This window comes from Ambystoma mexicanum, chromosome 9, assembly GCF_040938575.1.
Source record: "Ambystoma mexicanum isolate Mex_15411 chromosome 9, UKY_AmexF1_1, whole genome shotgun sequence".
Classification (NCBI taxonomy): Eukaryota; Metazoa; Chordata; class Amphibia; order Caudata; family Ambystomatidae; genus Ambystoma; species Ambystoma mexicanum.
The window spans coordinates 1,327,525,439-1,327,536,562 of record NC_090931.1 but is presented as its reverse complement, the minus strand read 5'-3'; the positions used below and the strand labels follow the sequence as shown (position 1 = coordinate 1,327,536,562).

Below are 11,124 nucleotides of genomic sequence, written 5' to 3'. Positions count from 1 at the left end.
ATAGGCCAACATGCCAAGGCATGTGAGAATCAGTGATGGAAAAGTGACTCCAAACCACCCAGTCGACAACCGTACAGAGAGACCAAAAGCAATTGTCGCTATGCCAATCAACATCCCGCCATCCCTAACACAACTGTACATCAAGCCCCAATTGCACATTAAAGTGCATACACCCACCTCAAACAGTACCCAATATTGACAATGATTGACAATCACACACATGCTGCATCATGAGTGATCAACGAGAAACGTATCACTGCACGCATGGACCCATATCGCAAATCGATGCACATCACAATGGGCCTCATTACGAGCCCAGCGGTAACCCTGCTGGTGCACCCTGTGAGTTGCCGTCAAGCTCGTAATGTTTTTCCGGCACCATCCGTCTCGGTGCCACTGGGTCATTGCAGGCCCGGCGGCCTGGAAAGCAAGGTGCCAGAAAAATCAAAGTCCCCCTTACCATGGAGTCCCATAGTACGCAATGGAAATGTGGACACGGGAGGATCGGCACCGTTGGTAACGTTGCTGGTGCTCCAATGAGCACACTGCCTACTGGGGCCACAACGCCCAGCAGGGTCAGACCTCTCGGGCGCTGTGGCAGCCTGATTTGTAGCATCATACCAGATACAAGGCTCCTGGTAGGTAGCCACGAACCTTTGTATTCATACCAACATAGGTACATGTAGCAGCATTCTGGACCATTTCCATGTATGACTGCAGACAGTGAGCACGCAGATCATTCTCAGATCAAATGACTGACCAACCATTTGAATTGGGATATGCCATAATGTATGACATTGCACCAGTCACTTGGGTTATTTGTGGTATTTGCTATGTCTTGTGCCTTGGTATTTGTGAAATGAGTCAATGCACATTTCACTGACATGACAGTGGCACCACAATAATTGCATCCCCCTTCTGTCCCTCCCATGCAGGTGATGCCGGGTTCCCCATCACGCCAATATCTGATGAGACCCGTCAGACGACCACCGGGCATGCACGAAGAGGCCTACAACCGTGCATATATACAGACACGGGGCACTATTGAGCGGACATTTGGGTTTCTTAAGGCAAGGTTCTGCTGCCTCAGCAGATCGAGTGGTGCCCTTATGTACAGCACCATTAAGGTGGGCCAGACCGTCCTGGGCTGTGCAATGTTGCACAACATGTGTATAAGACGCAACATTCCACTGCCCCCGGACATGGACCCTGCTGAGGAGGATGATGGCGATGACAACGATGACGAGATGCCATTGCGACCCCGCCGGGTGTGCATGGATGGCCGTGATGCACTCATCCATCACTATTATTTAACACTTCTCATAGCCACAAGGTGTAGGACTAGTGACGCAAACTGCAGAGCACATGAAATGAAACACATTCTATGACAAGACAGGAGGCTCATATTATGCATTACAATCTTTACTCTGAAACCACAGCAGCAAAGAAAAAACTTTTACAAACAAAAAAGTTTCAACAACAGAACTAGATAAAGTTCAATGTCAATGCATGGGGAACTCCCCAAACCATCATGGAGGATAGGTCATACCCTGCAGGGGACCAATGAGCAGGGACCCTCCTTTATATATGTCCATTACTCTAACGCCAACCCCCTCTTTCTTTGCTGCTGACACCACAGAGCTAAGTCACCCCTTTCAGTTGTGTCTTACATTGTTTGTCAGTAGTAGGCTTTATTAGTTTGAATATGACATATATTATTTATATGGTAAATATGTGTTAATTACCTTTTATTATAAAGGAATTTGTGTATTTGATACAATGTATCTGGATAGCCGCGTGCAGCCGTTGGTTTCATTTTGGTGTCTTTCAAAAAGAAAATATGTATTATGCTCATACTTCCTGTTTCAGCTGAAGCAGTGGTGCAATGGTTGAATTTCGGACTACAGTCCATGAGGTTGTGAGTTCGAGGGAGCTCTCTAATTTATTTCTTCTTTAAAAATTTCTCGCGCTTGTAAACTCAGGTGTTTCTGGTGCATTAATCAACTCGCTCCCGGCGTGCGCGAGAGCAGTGTTGTTTACACTGTTCCCTCTTCATTTCGCCTGTTTGAATTCGTGCCCCTTGACAGATTTATGGTCACCTGGGGATTCCAGGTGCTGCAGGCTTTGGGTTCGGCCTGCCCCTGTGGCTTATGTTTGTAACAAAAGCCTCTGTTTCAGTACTGAGCCAAGTTAGCTCAAATATAGAGCTGCAGGTCTCCCATGCAGGAAGACCAGCGCATGTTTATTTGTATATTTCAAGATTAGATATTTTAATTGTTATATTTTAAATAATTGTATTTTACAATGAAGGTATTTGATTGTCACCTTTTTTGCTCAGTTGAGCAGGGATTTCCTAATGGGCATTTGGTCGGTTCATGACTTCTTCAGAAAGATTATAGCACAAACATTTTAATAGTAAAAATGTGGTTTTGTTAAATGTTTGTAATTTCGTATCCCTGGTGACACAACACATTTCCTTACCTTTAGTGCTGGAAAGAAAGAATGTTTACTGATAGACTGTGGGTTTGTTAGGTCAAAGTCTGACCATCCAGCGCAAGAGCCCGATGCACTGCCAGTCTGCAGTTTTATTTTATTTTCTTTGTTTATTTATTCATTTACTTATTTCTTAAGTTATGTGCTTTGCCTTCACTGTAGGTGCCATAAGTTCGGTTTCAGGTTCAGCCTGATTCTATTGCGAGGTTACCCCCTCGTGTACTGCTGATTATCACACCCTGCTCGGGCGAGCAGTTGGAGGTGCACTTGCTCAGTGTATCCTACCTTCAACTTGACAGTTTTCTTTTGTTTGGGTTATCTTCCCTGGAAAGGTGCAGTCACCTGCTCGGTGGCAAGGTTGCCTGGGGTTTCTGCGAGGGGTCCCCTTGTATACGGCTGTGTCCACACCCTGCTAGGGTGAGCAGTTGAGGTACACTTGCTCAGTGTTTCCTCCCTTAAAGTGGGCAACTTGGGTAATTACCTTAACTGGCATGCACCATAACCTGCTCGGTTTCAGGCTCTGCGCCTGAGTTCTAATGCGAGGTTACCCCCTCGTGTACTGCTGATTATCACGCCCTGCTCGGGCGAGCAGTTGGAGGTGCACTTGCTCAGTGTATTCCTTCCTTAAGGTCGGCAGCTTTGTTTAGGTGCTGCATATGGCTGACGCCATTGTTTGGTCTTGTAGGCGTGCAGTAACCTGCTCGGTTTCAGGCTTCGCCTTGTTCCTACTGCGAGGTGCTCCCTCGTGTACTCTTGGTTGCCTCACCCTGCTGGGGTGAGCAGTTGAGGTGCACTTGCTCAGTGTACGCTTTGATAAACAATATGTTTAAGTGTTGACTGGAACACATTTGCGTTTTTTCAGAATTGTCAGTGGCCCAGAAAGCTCAGTGAGTATCAGCTTATATAAGGGCCGGGGATTCGGTCCCCTGTGAGGGCGTAACCCCTCTTCTTTGGATATTTTATATATATTTCATATATTATATATTCTTTATTTATTAAGTGCTTTAAAGAAAAGAGTGTGGAAGTGGTTGTAAACAGACCCATATGGGGTTGTACCTTCCTCTCTAACCATCTATCTGGTGTCATCATTCATCTTTTAGTTAAAAATTCTGTCACCCTTTACCTTAGTTAGTTTCAGGACAACTCAGTCCTTTCCTTAGGTTTTGATTCCCGACCTCAATTGCTCCACCCAATACCAGTGCTGATTAAGCTACAGTATTTTCTCTCAACATGAGGAAGAATAAAGATGATGCGTTATGCCTCTATTGAGGTCTGTAGGGCTTAAGGCTCTCTTTAGTGGGGACGTTTGTTCTCCCCTACTTTTGTCCCATTGGACATTCCTTATTCTTTTGGTTTCTGGTGGAGACAGGGTCAGCTCGAGGGTAACCGTTCAGTTTTTTACATGACAAGTTGAGCAACCATGTTTTACTTGGATGGAGTGTTTGGAAACACTTGATGGTATCAGTTAGACGAGTTGCCAAATAATAACTTGCTGGCGCCTGCCTCATGTTTTTCCTCCCAAAGCTTGGCCTATGGTTCAGCTAACAGTCTAACAGTGTGTTGCAACTTCTCCTCTGCTCGAGGAGTACACGCAGGCTTCTGTACCCTCATGAGCGTTGCTTAACCTCTTTAGAGTGCTGTTTTCATATCCGTGCTGACCGTTCTGATACAGGTTCCTAATTTTGGAAAGGTCTACATCAGTCTTTTATCCTGCTGAGATCGATAAGTGAACACCTCACACCACACAACGCTCGTAGTAGTGTTAAGCACCACTCATATACCTGAGGGTTCGTAGTACTGTATAAGTACTGTTTTGCTATGGACAATGTGCTTAGTTTTTCCTTCCCCTGATTCCCTTAGTGGCCAGTCAGCCTCACATGAATACAGTGACTCAGACCTCAGGGTTTGAGGGGACAGTGGTCCCAGATTTCTTCTCAACCTTACATTTACAGGGCATTGATAATTATCCAGAGTTCTTTCCCCCTCATTCCCCTTCCTGCCATCCTTGGGGGAGATTGCATCATAATATTACGCCTCTGGGAGTATCCAATGGTTTCAGTTTTCCTGCCATCCTTGGGGGAGATTGCATCATAATATTACACCTCTGGGAGTATCCAATGGTTTCAGTTTTTTCCTTTTTACAGGAGTTCTGGCGGGTGACCAGTGCAGACTCGCACTGAGCATTTCCCTCCCGTCTGTTACTTTCCTTTGTGCTAATCTCTGGTATTTCAATAAGTTAACTGGAGTCTGTCCAGTCAGGGGATTGGTTAGAGGCGCTAGTGGGTATTTATTTCTCTTAACGGTGTAAAGCGGGGCTTTAATGTGGTCCTCAGGGTAGTTTTCTTTCTGGATTGCAAGGTTTTTCCTTTGGATAAGTGGGGGAGGTTTCTCCTCTTTTGGGAAGGCTCAATATCCCTTGGTGGGATAGAGGGGTCTGGGAGTGATACTATCCCCCATCCACGTTATGACCCTCTATCACGATGCGCTCCAGAGTCTATACATTAACTTTCAGACGGTGTCTGCCGCTACGATTACCAGAGTGCTGGGATATATATTTGGTTGATGACTTGATTATCATAGTCACCTGCATGGCAGGTGGACCTTTGGGGTTTTCACAAGAGTTTGTTTGCAGTAAGGTGCCAGCTCAGGGTGCTGTGAGCTTCAAAGATCTGCAAATTGGCTGAAATATAGGTTGGACCTCTTCTGGTGTACACCTTCAGTTTAACCATTTAGTGATCAGTTCTTTGCAGTTTAGAGTCTTGCTAAGATTTTGGAAATTTGGTGTCCTCCTTCGGTTACTTTTGATCCGCTAGGGGATTTATCACCAGGGAGGAGGGATCAAGGTTCAAGCACCAGGCATACCTACAAAGGAGTTTAGATATCACTATAATGGTAGTGATTGGATGTCGGATACATTTTTTCTTCTTGCCAAGTTTGGCCTCTTAAGGATCAGGTTTATAATATCTGCCTTTTGTCATGGTAGCAGAGTCCTTCTTCAAGAGTTCGGGAGGTCTGAGGGTCTCCGTGTTGGCGGTTTGACGGGTTTAGCTTCTCAGGTGGGGCCCTCTCTTCCATTCTGCTTCTGCCTCCAGAAGACTTCCCTCCTTAGTATACACATATGTCTGAAGACAATTGTAGATTAATTCTATTGCTTTTCAGCTCCGCTCAGGATGGATTGTCCTATTACAAAATTTATAAAAATGATTTTTTACTCCCATTTTACCCTTTTGAAGATTTGTCTTTCCCTCTTGGTTCCCCAGTGTAGTTCTGTGACATGCCCTGTTTCTAATGCGATATCTTCCTTTAATGCATGGGATGGAACCTATAAGACTTTCACCCCTATGGGGTACTTTTCTTTATCTCCAGGAGAGCTAGGTGTTTGTTTTCATTGGTTTGCTTTCTAGGTCCCCAAAAATGGTACGAATTTAGGTGTTTTGAATATTTGATTGAACAACATAGGTGTTTATTTCAGATGGTTTTGTCCTAACCTATTAGTATAGGAAAACTTTGTTCAATGTTTTCCCCTCTTTTAACCAGTTGGTTTTGGTGGCCTGTAAGGAACGCTGGATTTGGCACATTCCTGTTTTTCTTGCAGTGGATTTGACTTTGCCTTATAAGACAGCTTTTCGGGCAACCTAGTCTTGGGCAATTCTCTGATTGGTCAACAGATTGATTTAATGAAAGCATTTAAAAAAATGTTACCTTTCCTTTAATTTTATTATATTATCTATTATATTGGATCATTTTGTACTTACTAATGAGATGCAAGGGCTTTGAACTTGCATAATATGAGCCTCCTGTCTTGTCATAGAATGACTAATCCCCCACACTAACGTGAGATGGGGGTTTAGATTCTATTAAAGACAAGGAGGCGATTATTATCCCTCCCACCCACCCTGGATATGATATGATATGATATGACAATTGTGATACGCATGTACACAGGTGGTTCAAGTGAGAACATTCTTTGGTTTGTTGTTCTTCCCAACCACCCACCCTTCTTGCTTGTTGTTCTTACAGGTACGAGTTGAGGTTCTGCTCAGGAGTGTGGATCGCAGTTACAAGTTCTGGAGTGCGTGATTTCGGGTGAGAAGTCCTATCCAGAAGAACTTCTTCATTGCTTCAGGCTGCGGAAAGGTTGAGATCTCCGGTTTCGCTGGATCCTTTTTCTCTGCGCTACGCAGTTCAACCGTTCCATTGGGCGTCTGGTGCAAGTCAGCTGCAGAAAGAGGGGTTGGCGTTAGAGTAATGGACATATATAAAGGAGGGTCCCTGCTCATTGGTCCCCTGCAGGGTATGACCTATCCTCCATGATGGTTTGGGGAGTTCCCCATGCATTGACATTGAACTTTATCTAGTTCTGTTGTTGAAACTTTTTTGTTTGTAAAAGTTTTTTCTTTGCTGCTGTGGTTTCAGAGTAAAGATTGTAATGCATAATAATCGCCTCCTTGTCTTTAATAGAATCTAAACCCCCATCTCACGTTAGTGTGGGGGATTAGTCATTATACTGACAATAAGAAGGAATGTGCAGTCGTGATTTGTGTATTTAAACTCAAGTAACGTAACTGCATGTGGCCAAAAACACCCTCCCCAACTATCCCCCTCTCCCCAAGTATCCCTCCCCCCACCCACTTCCCAACTAGTCACACGTATTCCAGGAGTTACCTGGCCATGTGACATCCATGCCATCTGGATCAGGCAGCCCTACTTGCGCCCATGCCTCGCAACATGGCCCGAACTGGGCATTGTGCCTGACAGGAGCATGGATTGCCTCCTTGGGGATTCCTGTTGCGATCTCGCGGGCATGGTACTGGTGGAGGCCGACAGTGTCTGCCCGCTGCCCCGTCTGTCCATGCATGCCTGGAGGGCCAGTGCCATTGTCTCCACTATTGCGAATACCACGCTGTTCCCTTCACAGACCCTCCTGGCCAACCAAACTATGGCAACAGTTGACCACCCAATTGCACGAGCAGTGCGACATCCTGTGGCGTGTGTGCTCTCCCTCGTGAGGCGGGCCTCCTCTAGGTGCTGCTGCACCAGGGCAGTCAGGGCGTCCTGCTGTTCCTCCATGCGTCTCAGACACCCGTCCATTACCATGATGCAGGGAAGGGAGAGCCCTGGGGGCTGTACATGCCAATGGGGCTGAATGCATCCGGCACATCCGGGATGTGGTCTGTGTCATCCCCCATGTCGACACCGGCCTCGCCTGCTGCACCCCCATCACTGGAGTCAGTGACATGTTAGATTGGCTGCTGGGGTGGGGGTTGTGGCCACCCCGTGCTATTGCCCTTGTGGGAAATATGTGTACAGTGCCCACTGCCTGTTACTGTGGCAGCGGGGTGTCCTCCACGGGAGCTGCCTGTTGGACTGTGGCAACTGGGGTGTCCTCCATGGGAAGTGCCTATTGGACGGTGGCAACTGGGGGGTCCTCCACTGGAGCTGCCTGTTCGACGGTGGCAGTCACGTGGTAGTGGAAGTGTCTCGGGATGTGGATGGATGTCGTCTCGTTCGCCTTGCAGGTCTGGTGCCTCTCGAAGTGTCCGGTTGTCCACCATCGGTGTCAGATAATGTGCCTGTGGGTTAATGAAAGGCATGATGTGAGTGACCAGCATGGCTACCAATTGGACAGTTACATGTAACATGGTGATCATGGAGGTGTGGGTATACAGTGTACATGTTGTACATTTTATTATGACACATTTATATGGTGACACTTATATGACGACTTTTTTAAATGCACTATCTGGTACTTTGGCCACATATTCTAGGACTGGAGTTGGAATATATTGCACCAATCGTAGAATCTGGAGTGGGGGGTGTTTGGTACTTTTTCATACATTGTTTCGGCATGTCTGTTTTGACATGTTGATGTGTCGCTATGAGTTATTCTTTGAGAATGTATGGATCAGCAGGTGTGTATGGGGGTGCCTGCAGTGTGTGTGCGTGTGTAGGGTGTGTGTGTGATGCAGTGTGCAGATGATACAGCACCTCATTGAGTGGTTGGCCGTATTCCGCTGGTGCATCGGGTGGGGTGTGGCTGTCCTGTAACTGTGGATCTGCCGCCTGACTTCCCCGTGCAACAGGGCCATTGGTAGTCACAGCAACGCAGGTGTTCAGGTGGCAGACTTGGAGAGTCCCCATCCCCATGGAGTCTCATGCGACTCCATGGGAATGGTGAGTTTGAGACACCAGCAGCTTTGCTAGCGATGCCGGTGCTTCTATGCCAGCTCAGACTGCTGGGGCTGCTGCACCCGCCAAGGACATGCCTGTTGGGCTGTGCGGCCCTGGGAGCCAGTGTGATGGGTCCTCATGATGAGTGTGCCAGTGCAGTAACAAGTGTGCTGGTGACCTTACAGGCAACCTTGTTTCGGGACTGCCACACTCATGATGTGGCCCGTTATGGGGCATGCAAGAAAGGCAGAGCATGTGACTTGCTTTGCACAATTTCAAATTGGTGGGTGGCAATGCTAGTGCTGGCTCAGATATGGGTGATGTGGCCAGTACTAAGGCCATTTCAGTGCAGTGGTGGTACGGGGGCAGGGTGGGCAGGCGAGTGGTTTAAAAATTGGGGCGCTTTGTGTACTCAACGGCCTCGCCAGGTGTCCCAGCTCCGGCCTCCGCTGCACTGACTCCCTCTATCCACTCCATATGCAACACACTGCTGCACCTCTCCTCCCAAGGCAGCAGTTTCAGTGGGGAGGATGGTCTGCCGACTGTGGACGTGGAGTGTCTGCGATGTGCTGCAATGATGTTACTTACCCTCAAGCGGAGGTCTTCCCACTTCTTGTGGCAGTCCTTCACACTACGTGGGGTTGTACCCACGGCAGTCACCTTCTGTGCCACTTCCTCCCACATGACCTTTCTCCTCAGATGTGTGCTGAGGCGCTGGTCTGGCGAGAAGAGGTCCCCGGAATGCTCAACTATGCAGTCGGAAAGCATGTTCAGCTCTGCCTCTACGAAGCGTGGCTTGCGCTGGCGTGTTTGTAGGATGTGTGATGTCATCTTCCTCACTAGGTTCCAGCACTCAATAAGGGTGAATGACTTCCAGACCAGGCAGATTAGAATGGATTGTGAGTTTTAAAATGGCCACTGGCCTCTTTCCGGTTCCGGCGATCACATAATTTCTGGTTCTGGTGTTTCCCAGGTGCCGCTACATCCTGCATGCACGTGGCGGAAGTGGATGTACCACCCACCTTGGTGCCGGTGCGGCCATCTCCGCTGGTGTTACTGTGATGGCGGTCCCACCGGTTCAGCAAATCCAGGATGCGCGCGCCCATCAAGGCGTAATGCAACCTTGTTTCCAGCAGTCCACGTTGCGGGAACCGGTGGGACCACCATCATGATAACACCAGACTTTTTGCACATTACTCGTAATGAGGCCCAGTGTCTCCCATGTTACTAAATGAAAAATGCTCCATAGCCAAAATTCAAATAACCATAATGTGCTTCTTTGTAGATGCCAACATATCCCAGTTTATTCAGGGGCTTGTGCAGGTCAGCTTTCTTTATTTACTGTAACCCTGGATTTATAATGGGGAGATCAAGTATCACAAGTGCCAGACTGCAAACACGAAACAGGACTGGATAAGCAACTCCCAAATAGAGTACAGGAATCTTGGTATGTATGCTTTTTATCTAGTGATAGATACTACAGTCCTCCATACTAGCCTCACCAATATTATTTTAAACAGAACAGGATAAGAATTAAAAATCGATTAAAACAATTTGACTGGCTGAGCAGAGCATAGCCCAAAGACATTTTAAAATATTTCAAACATAAACAGCAATAAACAGCCTCATTTTAAATTAGGCAAAGTGGTAAATCAGGACGTAGAAGCAAGACATAATGCTTTTGAAGCCTGATTTTCCCCTATCTATTTTAATGCAGTGAAGACGGGAATGGATAATATCACCAATGTGCATTCCTCCTATGTCTTGGCATTGCGTTTTATTTCACGGCTGTATGACATCTTAATGCAAGCGTGGAACAAATGTATTCATATGGATGTGATGTAGTCGATCGTGGACCTCCTCACGCTCGTACTCAAGTGTCGCCCTTTCATACGTGCATACCAGCAAGAAGAGTCGGCACAAGGAGCTGGGGTGCAACACGTCTTTATTCTTGAAGACCATGCGTTAGACTAACCTCTGGGCGGTAACCCCGCCCCTCAACATACGCGGGTCGCAGCCCGCGGATCAAACATAAACAGAGGACTGTCGTCCTTAGATAAGGAAGTGAGGACATCACATCCCCCCGTTACTAAACTTTAAGTCCAACTTAGCTCATTTCCTCAATGAGGCGGTGGGGCTTTTTCCTCGACCTGGTTGGTCGACCTTCTATTCTTGTCGAAAGATCTGTCCATGTCTCAGGATTCACTTCTCCTTCGGAGTCTTCTCTATCTCCTTCATATGGAGCATCCCATGGATCAAGCTCATCACTCAGGTTTGTGTCACCTAGGGCTGGGGCTCTCGATACCCTTCTGAAGTGGGATGAGTTCCTTGTTATGGTTCTGCGGTCTCCTTCCGCGGTGATGAGTGATCCTTTCCTGCGGATGACGATGAGAGGCTCCTCGCTGAATGGTGCTACGTTTTTCCGAGGCTGGGGCTGGCGGACTATCACCATGTCTCCTG

The 11,124-nt window shown here is 47.2% G+C and overlaps 1 long non-coding RNA gene across 1 annotated transcript; it reads left to right on the top strand.

Moving 5' to 3' along the window:
- The first annotated feature begins 1,627 nt into the window (after positions 1–1,627).
- Positions 1,628–6,933, top strand: LOC138489111 (uncharacterized). The gene is made up of 2 exons (XR_011274752.1): positions 1,628–1,726; positions 6,514–6,933. It is a non-coding gene; the product is annotated as an uncharacterized lncRNA (long non-coding RNA).
- Positions 6,934–11,124: the final 4,191 nt, after the last annotated feature.